This window comes from Quercus robur, chromosome 4 (genome assembly GCF_932294415.1).
Source record: "Quercus robur chromosome 4, dhQueRobu3.1, whole genome shotgun sequence".
Taxonomy (NCBI): Eukaryota; Viridiplantae; Streptophyta; class Magnoliopsida; order Fagales; family Fagaceae; genus Quercus; species Quercus robur.
Genome location: NC_065537.1, coordinates 49,745,106 through 49,763,117, shown reverse-complemented (window position 1 = coordinate 49,763,117; position 18,012 = coordinate 49,745,106). Strand labels below are relative to the sequence as shown.

Genomic DNA, 18,012 nt, shown 5'->3' with positions numbered 1-18,012 from the left:
TCAGAATCTGAAGAGAGCTGTGATGGAGAGGGGAACTATTCAGCTTTTATGACTATTGCTCATGTTGAGTCTTCGGATGAGTTGAATCTACTTGTACGAGACCTTGGAGAACATAGTGATGATGAATCACTAGGAATTGTTGAAGAATCAGATGCTGAAGAAGATGAAAGCACAGCAAATCTTCAAGAGAATTATAGCTCACTCTTGGAGAAGTCGGGTGAGTACACAAGGGTGGCCAAGGCTGCTGTGAGAAAAATGAAGAAGGCTGAGGAGGACTACAAAAGTCTCCTAATTCGATATAGGGAGGCCAAATGTGAGATAGAAACACTGAATGGTGAGTTGTCCGAAACTTACACAAAAGTGAGATTTCTTGAGAATGAGGTTGTGCAAGCGAATGCTAAAATAGAGAAGGTCACCACCAAGAAGCTAGATGATGTTATATCATCTCAAAAGAGCTTTTCAGACAAATCCGAATTAGGATATACCGGAGGAAGTAGTTCATCTGGAAATGTCACTAAAGAAGTGAAGTTTGTAAAGGCCAAAGATCCAGTTGTAGCTGACCTTACTGGTGAGAAGCTCGAGGTGGAGGAGAAGAAGAATGTGGTGAAACAACAGATGCTGAATCCCCGTAATCAGTCTGTGGGCAGGTCTGAATCTCGTGCCAAGTCACGTCCACTACCACAAAGAGGTCCTAGAGGAACTTATGTGTGCCATTATTGCGGACTTCAAGAGCATACTCGACCAAATTGCCAAAAGCTGAGAGCAAAGAACAGTGCAACTCCTCAAAGGTCAGGAGGACCCATAAATGATAGGAGAATTTGGGCAAGTGATCAATCTAGAGATCAAAATGGAGATCCCGGAATGATGAACGTGATGAAGATGATTGGTGCATTCACCAACTGCTTGGAAAGCTTCTCACGAAGGTTTGAAAGCCCTAACTCCCGTACCCAATCCTATAAGGAAATCACCCCAAACGCAAGTGACGTGTGGGTGAAAAAGGGTACTCATGCATAAGCATTACAACATGTCCATGCATTAATACTTCCTATGCTGTGCGACAATGTTTGTTTGGTTTGCTTGCTGTTTTTGATGTTGGTTGTTTGCTTGTCTACTTGTGAATATTTTTAATTTTGTTTTATCAATCTTTTTGTTTCTTGTGTCAAAAATCCAAAAATCACATAAAAATAAGAAAATCAAAAAGCTTGATTGACTTTGTTGAGTTTTGTCTCAAAACTTGTTTTGCGTTGTACCTTTGTGCTAATGGCTTTGTGCATTTTCGAGCATTGCTTGTTTTCATGCACTTATATCACTGTGGGAAAAATCTTGAAATCTATGTGATTGTTGTAAATAGATCTTCAAACTTGTCATGAATGATTAGTGAATGGTTATGTTGATCTTGAGACATGCATAGACTTGTGTCTATATATCTTCCCACTTTTTATTTTTGTTTTGCTAAAAAGAGCTCACCAATTGTAAATCTCCAAATGAAAAGAGATATTAAGCTGCAAAAGCCTATCGCACATTCTAGTATTTGATTAGGAAAAAGGGTAAGCGACCTTATATTAAAGTGAATGTTTATTCAAAAAGGCCAAAGGCCTGTTCTTTAAAGTGAAATGCCATATATCACTCTCACAATGAGAGATGATTGCCTCAAAAGATCAAAAAGATCAAATGTTATGATTGAAAGTGGAGTCAAATGATAAGCTCCATGTTATGTTATCAAGTTGTGTGGGAGGTCATATATACATATTTCTATTATTGAGATGGGTCACATGATCTAGTGCTAATTGTGTATGCCTTGGTTGAATTGATCATTGAAACTTCACATTAGATGAAGGACTATCTCATTGTTGATATCCACACACAACACACAAGTTTATGTTCAACAAATGTCATATTCATTTGTGTGATTGTACTTGATGAAATGTGTTTTCACATGCTCAATCTTTGTTAATTCAAGCACAAAAAGATTTTTGAGTGTTTTAGGTGTTTTTGGAAAGTATTTTGTTTAAAAAATCTGAAAATTTCAAAAATCCAGTTTTGCCCTGTTTTGGCGGCTCAGTCGCAGGTATGTCAAGTCGCGAGCCTCTGTCGCATCTTCGCTGGTCATTTTTGGCGACTTGTTCGCGAGTGGAAGGTCCAGTCGCGAGGTTCACTCAGAGATTTTCGCGGCTCAGCTCGCGACTCACTTGCAGGTAGACCTTCCAGTCGCGAAAAACACTTAGAAAAATTTTTCAAATTTTTGTTCTTGAGTGCTTTGGCGGCTTGAGCTGGCGACTGTGTGGCAACTTAATCAAGTCGCGAAAAACGCGTGTTTTGCAGAAACAGGAGCAGTTTTTAAACCTCTTTTCAGTTTTTCCCTCGAACTTTTGTAACTGTTCATCTTCTCTCTAAACTATCTTCCTTCCAAACACTTCGTGAATCCATTTTCAAACCTCATTGGTGCTTCATTTCTTATCCAAATCATCAAGAAAAGGTATGGGTTTTGCTTTCTCAATCTCATTTTCTTTTTTCCTGCATATTTTTGTTACCGTTTGGACTGATAGTGTGTTCGAAATACTTCTCTCTTTGTGTAATGGGTTTGGAGTGTCTTGTTTGATATTGTTCTCACCTGTTTTCATGCTGAGCGGTCACAATGTGTTTCTCATTGTTCTGATTTTTGCCTATTATTGAGTCTGAAAATCTTTTCTTAAATGGGTTTGATGTCTATTTGACTTACTCATTTCACTTGCTTAAGTATTGATGTTGGTGTTCGGTATTGGTTACTGAGTTTTTTATGATAACATAATGTATGTCTCTCAACCATGTGCTTCACACCCTCTGCAATTAACAAGCTTACCTGCAAAAGGATAAGTGTTAGGCTTTCAGGAGACGAAGATGAAGGTGATGAAGGAGAGGGTGTCCCAATGGAGACTGAAGCAGAGGCAGCAGGGCATGCATCAACCTCAACACCCAGGAGGAGTGGCAAAAGGTCTAGAGCTTCAACTTCTTCAGATACACCTCCAGATGCTTTCCAAATCATTCTGGAAAGACTTGATGGGATCAGGGAAGTCCAGACTGAGCACTCTGAGCGGATGAGAGCCATGCAAGACCAGATTGATGTCTTGTCTGCAAAACTTGACAGCTTCACCGCTCAGCCTGAACAGTGACCCTTTGGCCATTCCTGTCAAAAAGGGGGAGAAGTTTCTTTCTGTTGATATTGTCATTGATGATTGAGAAGCAGAAAAGCAGCTCTTAAGGGGGAGTAATGAGTTGAGGGGGAGTTGCCAAAATCAGAGACTTTGTTTATTTATGTTTATGTTTTGGGTACTTTTAGTGTTTTTATGGTTTGATACACTGTGTTTTGGTGTATAGCTGTTTCTAACTCTTATCCTATACTCTTGGTTTAATCTTTAATATATTGATGATGATATTCAGGATGTTTTTGTGTTTGTACCCATGTGCTTTTGTAAGCTTTTAGGGTTAATGTTTTATGCATAGTTTGCAGGCTTTATGGTATGTACCTTGCTTAATGCAGCTTTTATGCTTTGTTTAAATCAATACTTCTATATAAATGTATTGCATTTTCTTTTAAGTACTGTCACTCTTGTGCCCTTGTAGGATTGTTCCTAGATGCATATGCCTTGTGTGTTATGCATTGGTTGAGTGTTGAGCATACAAGTGTCTTGCCTTGTGCTTGTTAACTTGTATGTCCTTGTGTTCATTCCAAGTGTGAATGAGCACTGTGATCACTACCTTGTGGTGTTCACTTGGTTGATCAAGCCATGGTTTGTTTATTAACTCCATCTTTGCTTGATCACATATTGCCTGTTTCATATGCATTTATAATTTTCTGCTTACAATGATCATGGTGTATTGTTGTGTTTCAGGAGTATTATGTTCATATGATTCAAGTGCTTCACATCTTCTAGAGTTAGGTGTGAGTGAGTTTTGTTCAACTGTTCCCAACTCACATGTTAAGTCTAGAGTCTGTTTTAGGGTTTTGTCACGGAATAGCCAAAGGGGGAGATTGTAAGGTTGAATTTATTCAACCATCTAATTGGCTTTATTCCGTGCCAAATTTGCTTGTAATTCAGCTTTTAGTAACCCTGTATTTAGGTGGGTTTGTTGTAAGGGTAGTGAGTGAGATAGAGTGAAGTTTGCTCAAGAGTGTGCAAGAAAACAGAGACTCGCGGCTGGGACTCGCGGGTGACTCGCAGCTGCAAGCCGCCAGAAGCAGCACACGTGCCAAGCATGCTGGAAGATGAACAGTCATGCTAGCTGGAGCACTACAGGACAAAACAGGACAATTGGCCATACGGTTAACTCGCGACTAGATCTCGCGACTTAGTCAAGCCGCGAGGTCAAGTCGCGAGCCACCCCTGTTTTGTAAAACCTGACGTTTCACATTCCTCTCCCACTCCAATATAAATACCCCTTTTACCCACGATTGAAAGAGAGCTTCCAGAGAGAATTTTGAGAGAGAAACCCTAAAGAAAAACCAGATTGTTTCACCCACAATCTCTACCTTAGAGTCTCTTCAAATTCCTCAACTCTCTTCCTCTCCATTGTCAAATCCTTGAGAGGCGTTATACCAAACCTGGTTCTCACCATCATCATCACTGTGAGACAGTTGTTTGGATTTTTGGGAAGCAGTTAGGAAGGAACCAATCTTCATCGGTTGATGTTACGGTCTAGTAGCGGAATCTGGGAAGCTAGAAAAGAAAAAGGTTTGGCGCAACCTCGTTGGAGCAAGAAGCTTGGAGGGCTTAGGTGCACTGGGTAGATTAGGCTTGGAGGGTCTATTGCTGTCCTTGTATCCCAACTGTATTTTCTAGTGGATTGCTTACCGCTTGGAGGGCGGCGGAGAGGTTTTTGGCCGAGGACTTCGGTTTCCTCTTCGATAACACATCGCGTGTTGTCTTTGTGTTTGCATCTTCCTTCCTCTCTATCTTTGCCTATTTATTATCTGCTGTGGATTTTATTTTGTTATGGCTTAGATAGTTTTTTAACCAATTTCATATTATAGCATATGTTAAGTTTCCGCACACTAGTTGTTTGACATATTACTTGAATTGGTTAAGGTGTTATTTGGGGGTCTAAACGTTCAAAGGTGTTTTGTACACGTTTTTGAACTTTCATTTTCCTTTTATTTTTACTTCTTTTTATTGTTAAAGGTATTTTGTTTTGTTTTCTTTTTCTTTTTCTTTCTTGCTTTACTTTTGCATGCGTGTTTGTTGTCGTGATAGTGATAATCGCTTGGTTAGAATTAAGTCTAATAATTTGTTTGGAAATTTATCTAATTCTTTCACACATTCTAATACACTTGATATCATGGCGGACTTAGAGTGTAATCATGGTGACGAGAATAATTTAAATAATGAAAACTTCCATGCTCACCAACCCATTAGAACTCTCAGGGATTATTTGCAACCTACTAGAAGTAGTGCACCATCATGCATCATTTTTCCAACTAATGCAAATAATTTTAATTTTAAGCCCGGTATGATTTCATTACTTCCTAAATTTCATGGCTTAGATTCTGAAAATCCTTACCTACACTTTAAGGAATTTGAGGAGGTATGTTCTACCTTCTATGACCAATCATGTAATGAAGAGACCATTAGGTTGAAGTTGTTCCCTTTTTCTCTTAAAGACAGGGCAAAAACTTGGCTTAATTCTTTAAGACCTAGGTCAATTGGTACTTTGCAAGAGATGCAAACTCAGTTTTTAAAGAAATTTTTTCCAATTCATAGGACTAATGCACTTAAAAGACAAATAATGAATTTTTCACAAAAAGATAATGAGACATTTTATCAATGTTGGGAAAGATTTAAAGATTTGCTTAATGCTTGTCCACATCATGGCTATGAAACTTGGTGTATAATTATTTTTTTCTATGAAAGTTTAACTTCAAAGATGTGCCAATTTGTAGAGATGATGTGCAATGGAGAGTTTTTGAATAAAAATCCTGATGAGGCTTTTGATTATTTTGATCTCTTAGCTGAGAATGCCCAATCTTGGGATACCACTGATACCTCAGATAGGTCTAGAGCATCCACCAACCCCTCTGGGGTTGGTAAATACCAACTTAGGGAAGATGATGACCTTAGTGCTAGGGTGGCTAGTTTAACTAGGAAGCTTGAAGTCATGGAATTAAGGGAGGTCAATGGAATCAATACTGTGCCTAAAATTGATGAAGTTTGTAGAATTTTTGATACCATGGAACACTCTACCAATGAATACCCTATAATTCCAGCTTTTAAAGAGGTGTTGCATGATCAAGCAAATGCTATGAACATGGTAAAAAAATCATACCCTTCCCCCTATTCAGAGACATACAATTCAGGGTGGAGGAATGACCCAAATTTTAGTTGGAGGAATGATAATGTGGTTGCACCTCCTACACATTGTTCTTCAAATTTTGTTCCTTATAATCCCCCTCCAAAGAAGAGTCTTGAGGACACTTTGCAACAATTCATGCAGACTCAATCCACTATTAATAATTAGAACTCACAAGCCATAAATGACATTAGGAGAACTCTCACTAAATTGACCACATCCATGAGCACAATAGAAAAGGGTAAGTTTCTATCTCAACCACAACCAAACCCCCAAGGTCAATTTTGTGTTGATAATTGTAGTTCCTCTAAAAATAAAGTGAGTCAAGTTAAATCTGTAACTACTCTTCGTAGTGGAAAAATCATTGAAAAAGATATTCCTAAAAGCAATACACATGATGAGTCTTCCAAAATAAAGAGTAGTGATGAAGTCCTTGAGCCTAAATCTAATGAAATTGAAAGGTGTCCTATCCCTGCTCCTTTTCCCCAAAGGTTGATTCCACCTCAAAAAGTGAATCAAAATTTTGACATCCTTGAAGTGCTTAAGCAAGTTAAAGTGAACATTCCCCTTTTGGATGCCATAAAGCAAATTCCATCATATGCTAAATTTTTGAAAGATTTATGTACTGTTAAGTGTAAGCTTAATGTACATAAGAAGGCATTTTTGACTGAACAAGTTAGTGCAATCATTCAAAACAATAGACCTCCTAAGTTAAAAGATCCAGGTTGTCCCAATATTTCATTTGTGATTGGTAATTCAAAAATAGAGAAAGCTTTGCTTGATCTTGGGGCAAGTGTGAATCTTTTGTCATATTTAGTGTATGAGCAATTAGGTCTAAGCGAGTTAAAACCCACTTCCATAATTTTAAAACTTGCCGATCGATCTGTGATTGTTCCAAGGGGTGTTGTTGAGGATGTCTTGGTTCAAGTGGACAAGTTTTATTTTCCTGTTGACTTTATTATTTTGGACATTCATCCTGTTTCTAATGCTAATTCTCAAATATCTGTGATTTAGGATGCCCATTTCTTGCAACTTCTAATGCATTGATAAATTGTAGAAGTGGAGTCTCAAAATTATCTTTTGGGAATATGATCCTTGAACTTAATATTTTTAATACTTGTGAGCAACCTAAGGATGAAGAGGATTGTGCATGAAGTTGACTTAATCGAAACACTTGTTTAAGAACAATTCAACAAAACATGTTTTTCAGATCCATTAGAAGCTTGTCTAGTCAATTCATGTGATTTTATTTTTTATGAGAATTCCGAAATTGCATACATTCACTGGCTTTTGGAATTTGCACAGGAATTGGAAGCAAGCAATTGGAAATTGAAATATGAGGAGTTGCCACCTTGTGAGATAACGTTGTTGCCATCTAGTGAGCAAGTACCGAAATTGGGATTGAAGCCCTTGCCTATTGAGCTCAAGTATGCTTTTCTAGGAATCGATGAGACTTTTCCTATGGTAATATCTTCTAAACTTGACTCTTCGCAAGAAGGTAAGTTATTAAATGTTTTGAGAAAACATAAGAGTGCCATAGGATGGAACATAGCTGACATTAAAGGAATTAGCCCATTGGTTTGTACTCACAAGATTTATTTAGAGGACAATGATAAACCATCTAGGGAGATGCAATGTAGATTGAAGCCTACAATGAAAGAGGCAGTTAAGACTGAAGTGCTCAAATTGTTAGATGTGGGTATCATATACCCCATCGCTGATAGTAAATGGGTAAGTCCTACTCAAGTGGTGCCTAAGAAATCTAGAATAATTGTGGTAAAAAATGAGAATAATGAGTTAATTCCAACTCGTGTCACCACAGGTTGGCACATGTGTATTGATTATAGAAAATTGAATGCAGTCACTAGGAAAGATCATTTCCCTTTACCTTTCTTGGATTAAGTTTTAGAGAAAGTAGCGGGTCATGAGTACTATTGCTTTTTAGATGGGAATTCTGGGTACTATCAAATTGAAATTGCACTTGAAGGTCAAGAGAAAACCACATTTACTTGTCCTTTTGGTACTTTTGCATTTAGGAGGATGCCATTTGGTTTATATAATGCACCTGCCACTTTTCAAAGATGCATGCTAAGTATTTTTAGTGACATGGTTGAGCATTATTTAGAGGTTTTCATGGATGATTTTTCTATGGTTGGTGACTCTTTTGATGAATGCCTTTCAATTTTGCAAAAAGTCTTAACTAGGTGTGAAGAAAAAAATTTACTATTAAATTGGGAAAAGTGTCATTTCATGGTCACAAAAGGGATTGTATTAGGCCACATTGTTTCTTCAAAAGGCATAGAGGTGGATAAAGCAAAAATTGAGTTGATTGCTAATTTGCCTACACCTAAGACTGTTAAAGATGTGAGATCATTCCTAGGACATGTTGGATTTTATAGGAGGTTCATAAAAGACTTTAGTTTCATATCTAGACCTGTGTGTAACCTCCTAACAAATGACACTCCCTTTGAACGGACCCAAGCTTGCCAAGAAGCTTTTGATAAGTTGAAAGGCATGCTTACCACTACACCTATCATGCAACCACCAAATTGGACTTTACCTTTTGAAATTATGTGTGATGCAAGTGATTATGCGATTGGAGCTGTTTTAGGGCGAAGAAAGGATAAAAAATCTCATGTAATTTATTATGCAAGTAAGACTTTGAATAAAGCTCAAATGAATTATTCTACAACTGAAAAAGAGTTGCTTGCTGTGGTATTTGCCTTAGATAAATTCTGTTCATATATTCTTGGTTCTATTGTTGTTGTTTTCACTGACCATGCAGCTTTAAAATATCTTCTTTCAAAGAAGGATGCAAAGCCAAGGTTGATTAGATGGATTCTTCTACTACAAGAATTTAATATCACCATCAAAGATAAAAATGGAGTAGAAAATGTGGTGGTAGACCATCTGTCGCGCTTCACTTTTAATGAATCCATGGATGCATTGCCCATTAGGGATTCATTCCATAATGAACAATTGTTTTCCATCTCTACTTTGCCTTGGTATGCTAATATAGTCAATTTTCTTATCATAGGCCAAACACCATCTCACTGGAGTGCTCAAGATAAGAAACACTTCATGGTTGAGGTACGCAATTTTTTCTATGATGATCCTTATTTATTTAAGTATTTTCCAAATCAAATCATTAGGAGATGTGTCCCTGATAATGAAATATTTAGTGTCATCTCCTTGTGTCATAATGAAGCTTGTGGTGGCCACTTTTCTTCAAGGAAAACTGTTGCGAAGATTTTGCAATGTGGTTTTTATTGGCCTAATATGTTTAAAGACACTCATCATCTTTGCAAATCTTGTGAGTCTTGTCAAAAGGTTGGAGGAATAACTCGTAGAAATATGATGCCTTTAAACCCAATTTTAGTTGTTGAAATTTTTTATTATTGGGGCATAGATTTCATGGGTCTATTCCCTCATTCTTTTGGATATCTTTACATTCTAGTGGCTGTAGATTATGTTTCAAAATGGGTTGGGGCTATTCCTTGCAAAAAGAATGATCACATAATTGTTTTGAAATTTTTAAAGGAAAATGTTTTGTCAAGGTTTGGCATCCCTAGGGCAATTATTAGTGATGGGGGCTTGCACTTTTGCAACCGACCTTTTGAGGCATTAATGAGAAAATATTGTATAACACACAAGGTAGCCACCCCATATCACCCACAAACAAGTGGACATGTTGAGCTTGCCAATAGGGAGATTAAACAAATTTTGGAGAAGACAGTTAACCCAAATCGTAAAGATTGGTCTTTGAGGTTGAATAATGTACTTTGGGCATATCGCACTGCCTATAAAAATATTCTTGGTATGTCTCCCTATAGACTTGTTTATGGTAAAGCTTGTCACTTGCTTATGGAATTGGAACATAAATCATATTGAGCAACAAAGATGTTTAACTTTAACTTAGACAAGACTGGTTCATTGAGAAAATTGCAATTGAATGAGTTGGAAGAAATTCGGCGTGATGCATATGAGAATTCTAGGATTTCTAAAGAAAGAATGAAAGTTTTTCATGACAAACAAATTTTAAGGAAATCTTTTGAACCATCTCAAAAAGTTCTTTTATATAATTCTAGGTTACATTTTTTCCCCAAAAAATTGAGATCTAGATGGACTGGACCTTTCATTGTTAAAAATGTTTTCCCCCACGTTGCCATAGAAATTGAAAATCCTAAGAATGGTAACATATTCAAGGTGAATGGACAACGTCTTAAGCCATTTCTTGAGAATTTTTCACAAGAGGAGGAATCCATTAATTTAGAGGATCCCATTTATCAAGACTTGCCAAGCAATTAGCATTAGTGTTTGTGTCTTATTTTAGAATTTTTTTTCTTTTTATTATTTTTGTTATTTTTTTTTCTAATCCCTTTTGCAGGTGTTAAAGTTTTGTTTTGTTCATTTATGTTCATCTCTTCAAGGTGCTCTCTGTAATCTTTACTCTTTATTGTTTTTCCTTGTTATCATTGAGGACAATGTAAGTTATAGGTTGGGAGGAGGAACTTGAGATGATTTGCATTTGTTTTTATTTTATGTTAATTTTTTTTTTGGGTTATTTTTAGTGATTTTTGTTTTTGTTTTTATAGTCCAATTTTCAAAAAAAGAAAAAAAAAAGTGTTGCTTTAACAAGAGTTTTAAGTTAAAGTTCTTTATGCTACTTCTATCTAAAGAATTCCACTATTTTTCATGCTCAACTATCATGCACATGCACTTTAGCCACATGAACATGTTTATTGGTTGAGAGATAGAGATGACTTTGAAAATCTTGAAAATAAAATGTAGAGACTATAACCCAAGTGAATTCTTGAGCCATTCATTTTTTTAGAGGGTTATTTTCTTTTGATCTCATTTTTCATTTGGAAGCACATAACTTTGATGTTACTTAGTCTCATTATTCTTTGATTTGGTCGAATGCTAAGAATTCATCAATTTTATGCCATACTTGAATAAGTTAAAGTCATGGATTTTGAAGAACTATCCCAATCCTTAAGAGATGATTTTAGGCCATCTTTGTTAATTTTGAGCCTTTATTATTTTCTTTCTTGATTCATTACCGCTAGTCACCCATTTGAGCCTATTATTTTAGCCATTCTTTCTCAAACCCTTTCCTAAAGTGTTCCAAGAATGAATGCAATCAAATTGTCTTATTATGATAAATTTGTGGTGAAATAGTTGGAAGAAAAGGAGGACTCACTCAAAAAAAAAAAAAAAAAGAGTCTTAAACAGAAAAAGAAAAATGTTGAAATAAAATAGGAATGTGAAAGAGGAAGAAATAGAGAATGAATTTGTTGATGAAATTTTGAAGAAAAAAGAAAGAAAGTGAAAGTGCAATATTCAAGAAACTTGAGAGAATAAATCAATTGTCATATGCTCAAAAGAAGTTGTCTCTCTAATTATTCTTGGGAACACTTTTTGTTTTTACATATACCTTTTGTTCTAAATTCCTCCTCTTTACCCTATATTACGTCCCAATGAAAGTCCTATTTGATCTTAAGGAAGTTATGGTTTGGATCTTGACATGACTAATCAATGTTTGGCATCCTTTCATGAGACTATAAATGTCCTTTATTTTACTTCACCATTCTTTATCTTATTTATATGTAAGATATTAGTCTTTGTTCTACATTATTTTGCTCACATATGTTTGAGAGTGTTAAACCCTTTTCAGAGTGATTTTATTTGTTGAGTGTTAACAACTGTAAGATTTGAGTTAAAGCATAACTTTTGATAGAAATTCAAGACATGTTTTATCTTAAGACTAAGGTTGTGTTTGTGTTGGCTAAACTATTCACACTCTTAGTATTAATGGCATGTGAAATATCTTTGGTGGTTGTTAGTGTTTTGACCTTTGATTAACTATTTTTACTAAAGTAATAATTTTTTGTTATTTTGTGTCTTTGTCTCAAGTCGCTTAAATTGCTAGGGACTAGCCATGAGCTGGTTGGGGAGCGTGATAATAGCTTAATTTTGCATATTTATATAATTATTAGAAAGCATTATCATACTTATTTTGAGTTAATTTGTGCATTTTATAGTTGGTTTTGGAATAATGCTGAATAATCAATTTTATGCTTAATTGAATTTTAATACATGAATTTGTCTTTTGTAGGATAATGAAATTAAATAAGTAGATTTGTGCAAAGAAGAAGGCTAATGGAATTTAATTTTACAAGGGCCATGATAAAGTCAAAGAAGGTCAACCCAATTAAATTCGTGTCCAATTGGATCAAGGAATCAAAGGAAAATTTGCACCAAATCCAAGTCCAATTCGGATTAGGATTCCAGCTTACGCACCAGTTAGTATTTGGAGCATAACTTTCTGTTCAAATGTCCAATAGAAATGATTCAAGTTGGGATCGAAAGCTAACTTAAAGGGCTACAACTTTGTAGTTTACCAAAAGTCCGAATTCTGAAGTTAAATGGGCCAAAAAAGTCGGTTAAGTGAAGCCTAAAAACCTGGGATTTTCTCCAAACGGGAATTCAACTTGTAATAGGATTCCTTGACCTATTTAAAGGCTCTTTAGGGCAAAATTCAGAAGAGAGCTGCTATAGAACATAATTTAGGTTTTCTTAAAGTTTCTTTACAGTTTTTAGAGTTTTATTTGTATTATGCATAGTTGTTAGTATCGTACGATACATATCGTATCGTGTACAAAAAGTTTCGTATCGTAAGTGTGTATCGTAAGTGTTCATGAATCGTCCGATACATAAGTGTGTATCGTATGAATCATATCGTATCGGTGAATCCTACGTATAGTATAATATATAGACATGTGGGTTTAAAATGAGTTTTTTTGTTAAAATTTGCGATTTTATTTGATTTAAACAAGTTGTTAGACGTTTTTAATGCAAAATTATTGGGAAACTTAACTAAGTCTAATTCCCATGAGTTTTTTTTTCCCTCCTTTCTCTTTCTCCTACAAAATTTAGACTATACTTATAACATTCACTTTCATAAATGCAAATATATTTTCTAAGCTATTATTAATAAAATGAAAATATAATTATTTTTTATTTTTTTTATTATTATTATGAGTCTAAAAAGTTAGAATGCCAAGAAAAAATAAATAGAATAAATTATTAGAATAAAAAAAAAACAAAAATAGTAAATGTTGATAATAATGAAGAAAATGTCTATGAAAAAATAATTTAGCAAGATGCTGAACATGATGATAACATTGACTTAGATGGAGTTGATTAGATAAGATGATGAAAAGATATTATATTTTGGTTCATATATCTTGTATTTTCACTTCTGAGTTTAATCAATTTGAATGTGCATGTTACAAATATAAGTTTCTTTGATTTATTTAGTTAGCTTTGTTAAATTTTATTGTATAAGTAATGATTAAATTGGTATTTAATTGAATATATTTCGAATTTATAATGAGTATATCTTTTATATATGTATATCTATAATTATTTTATAATTTTATTAGATATTTGTGTATCTTACGATACACGATTCGATACGATACATGATACATAAAAATTAAAAATCGATTCACGTTACGATTCACGATTTGACAACTATGGTGTTATGGCTTGCTAGAAGCTTTGCTAAGGCAAGGGGTGAAACCCAACCTTTTATTGGTATGTTCTTAACAATTATTTATTGGTTTTAATGCTTATATTTTTATGTTTTTGATTGTTTTACAAGTCTAGAAAAGTGTTTAGTTCTGAATAATTCTTTGATTTATCGTAGACTCCGAGCACGTTAAATGCTTAGTATTCCTTGCGAACTAATTCACTAGTTTTATTTTACCTAAAATCAATCAATTTCATAAAACTACCTTAGACAATTAATTCTTGAGTTCTTATTGTTAAAGCATCCGACTAAGATTTTCCTTCGTATGAATTTTAGTTGAGTTATAAAATAAATATTGTTAAGACTACCAATAGATGTATTGTGTTTGGATCCCTAAGCCTTAGCGCTTTAATATATTTTTATTTTCTCTCAAATTAAATAAACTTTACAAAACCATCAAAAATCTCTTCAATTAAACTTTATTATTTTAGTTTTATTCTCTTGTGGTTTGCTAATTAATTCCCTTTTCTTGTGGATTCAACCTTGGACTTATCGAGTTATTACTTCGCGACAATCCTGTACTTCGGAGCATTATTTAAGTCGCAGCACTACGCATTGTGGAATTGGGGTTGTAGTTTGAAATAATATGGGACAGATCAAGCGGGTGCTCTCAAAAAAGCTGCACTTTCCACTGGGCGCTTTAGAAGCTGAAGCGAAGGCAATGGAGCGTGGGATTATCTTTGCATGGGAACTGAGACTTAAAAGTAGGTCATAATTAAGGAAGACTCGCAGATTGTTATTCACGCCCTTGCGCGAGAGACACCTGCTCTAATCTCCATCCAACAGATCATAGCTGGGTCGAAAACGTGGCTGACAACTTTTACTTCATGGGTGGCAAACTTCACTCGTCGGGATAGCTATGTAACAGCTCACCTAATGAGAGCATTCACATCAAAGATGTGAAAAATGCTAAATCCTAATTTTAGCTATCATCTCCTTAAAATATCATCCACATCCATGCTATTCTTAAAATTTTTGACATCTTTGCTATAGTGGAGTGTCATCTTTGACACCCTTTTGTAGCAAATTGTTAGAGTTTTTTATTATTTTTTTCTTTCTCTCTCTCACTCTCTCTTGTGCTATGCGCTTGTGCCTCTCTCCACTACTTTCTTTCTCTCACTTATTAAAATAAATAATATTTTAATGAAGTGGTAAAAAAAAAAAAAAAACTGTGTATTATAAAGTGAAATGTTAAAATAAATAACGTAGTATTTTGAGATTTTAAATGCTATATTTTTTGACATGTTTGGTGAGAATGCTCTGACTAAGCATGCCAGGAATATTATAAATTGTACTATCTAGGTGGAGGACACTCCCCCTACACGTTGTGAAGGCCTTTTTTTACTATGGTCAACTTCAAGTTTTGTCATTTAGATCCTTTAATTTGCAAATATAAACAAATAATTAAATCAAAATTGCATGAGGCTGAATAGGGAAATGAAGTTAGTTTATTGGATGTCTAGCTATCCAACAAAATATATAAGCTGGCATTTTCATTTTGAGAAATGATATTTCTAAAATATTTTCACAATATTGTTATTGGTTGTTATTGTTAGGGCAAAAAAGTAATCTTAGTGTTAGGTTCAAATTTGAAATAATAACAATTAACTATTTATGATTTGTTGTGAAAATGCTGTAAAAATATTGCGGACATAGCACCTCTCTTTGATGGAGAAAATTGGCCTTTGCCCCTTTCACGCAAAAAATCCAGCATTTTGCCCCCTTTTCCAAACTAATTAAGGAAATGGCCCTATTTTGAAACTCGATTTTCTCAAAATCGAGTTTCAACGTCACTATAGGCTCCTTAAAACGCCACTATAGGTATGGGACGATCAAACTTAAAAATAAAAATAAAAAAAATAAAAAACTTGCATGGAACTCGAGTTCATGGAGCTCGAGTTCATGGAACTCGAGTTCATGGAGCTCGAGTTCCAAAACGCCACTATAGGATCCTTAAAACGCCACTATAGGACTCCTTGAAATGCCACGATAGGGCTTTAGAAATTTTTTTTTTTTTTTTTTAATTTTCAGTTTGTTATAACTCGATTGTCCAAAAATCGAGTTTTAAATTAAAACTCGATTTTTAAAAAAACAAGTTTCAAAACTAGGATATTTCCTTAATTAGTTTAGGAAATTGAGCAAAATGTTGGATTAAAAAAAAAAAAAAAAAAAAAAGGCAAAAGCCATTTTCTCCTCTCTTTGATTCTTAATTTCGTTGCAACAGTATTCCTCAATTCGCTCAAGTCATGGTCAACTTTCTTTAAAGAAAAGGTCTTCGTCAACTAAAAATTTTGGTAATTAATTACTATCATCAATACATAAAATTTCCCAAGGCTCTATTAAATAAGCAAGTTGCTGAGAAAAATAAAATAATAAAATAAAGCAACTTACTGCAATGAGGAGAAATGTTTAATAAATTATTTGCATTTTTTTGCTCAGCCGAAGAAAAGTCAGTATGTTGTCTGAAATTTTAACAAGATGTGACTGATGTCACGAGGATAAATGTTTAATAAATTATTTTACTTCTAGAATAACATATTTAATATTTTTTTTATAGATATTGTATAATTTAAACTGATTTTTTGTACAAGAGAGATTTGAACTTCAAATCTCTTATTTAACTATAAAAGAGTTTATCAATTTAGCTTGTTGAAACCCACTAAAATAACACATCTATAATTGCACTCTTGACCTTTGAGATAAATATTATCAAATTTCAATTTAAACTCTTAAAATATTAAATGTATAATATGGGAGAAAATGGGCATTTGCCCCTTTCGCCAAAACTTTTCAGCAAAATGTCTCATATCTGAAACTATTTAGGGAAATGCCCCTGTTTTGAAACTCAATTTTCTAAAAATCCAATTTCAATTTAAAACTCGTTTTTGAACAATCGAGTTATAGCAAACTGAAAACTAAAAAAAAAAAAAAAAAAAATTCTAGAACTCGAGTTCTAAGTGAAGTACTCAAGTTCATGAAACTCGAGTTCCTTGAAAAAATGAGTTCCCAAAAAAAAAAAAAAAAATTCTAAGTCCACGTTCAGTATAACTCAATGTTCTAAAAATCGAGTTTTACATTTGAAACTCGATTTGTAGAAAATCGAGTTTTAAAATAAAGGCATTTTCCTAATTAGTTTCATACATGGGACATTTTGCTAGAAAGTTTGTGAGAAAGGGGTAAAAGCCCATTTTGGCCATATAATATGTATCTCGCCCATTTTTAGTCTTGCTTTTATTTCCCGACGTCCATAGCAAATAAAAATAGCAAAAGAAGAAAAGAAAAGAAATTGCTGCATGTTGCAAACTGAGCTACAAATTAGTAAATTTTCCTGAGATGTAAACATTGAAAAAGTTGGAAGTTATACTGATCAAGGTTTTGAAACCTGGACCGGACCGTATGGTCCGACCGGGTTAACCAAGAACTGCTACTTAAAACGATTCTTTAATCACAAAAAACCGGAAATTATATTTTTGCTGTGAACCTCTCGAATCGCGGTCAAACGGCAGGGTTTTCTAAACCGGACACGGATTTTCCGATTTCCTCCTCATAAAATTTCTTCGTGAAGAGCAATTTCAGGTTGGCCGAATATGTTCTTTAGGGAAGAACGAGTGAGACAAGAATAGAAAGACGGAGAGTGAGTAAAGAATGAAGCTGTGAAAGAGAGTTTTACCTTCAGATCTGTTATAATTTGCTTGAGAACTGAGGAAGATCGAAGATGAGAGACTAAGAAGTTCCAGTGAGAGAAAGACACAAAATTTCAAATCTGAGAAGTAGGTGTTGGAAAGAAAAGTAAACAGATTGCTTGGGAAAAGAAGAAAAAAAAGATAAGATTCACATCTTCTATGTCTCGATCGCTCTCTCTCTACGTTTTTGCAGATGCTGTGTATCTGCATTTTTGCCTCTGGAGCCTTCTTCTTCAGTTGTTTGAAGATGATGTACTGGTGTACTGCCTTGCTTTACTCTCAACCACAGAAGGCTTGCTTTATTGTACCCACTTATGCTTGCTGTCAAGCACTTCTTAATTTGATAGGAACTTGATTTTTATTAAACCCATTTTTTATTGGTGGACAAACCAATGTCTGCCCACCTACTCT

General features: G+C 34.6%; 1 non-coding gene and 1 pseudogene across 1 annotated transcript; one reads left to right on the top strand and one right to left on the bottom strand.

Moving 5' to 3' along the window:
• Positions 1–5,313: 5,313 nt before the first annotated feature.
• On the top strand, positions 5,314–15,220 carry LOC126722105 (uncharacterized; annotated as a pseudogene).
• On the bottom strand, positions 5,743–5,849 carry LOC126724631 (small nucleolar RNA R71). Its single transcript, XR_007655069.1, has one exon. It is a non-coding gene; the product is annotated as a small nucleolar RNA R71 (small nucleolar RNA).
• Positions 15,221–18,012: the final 2,792 nt, after the last annotated feature.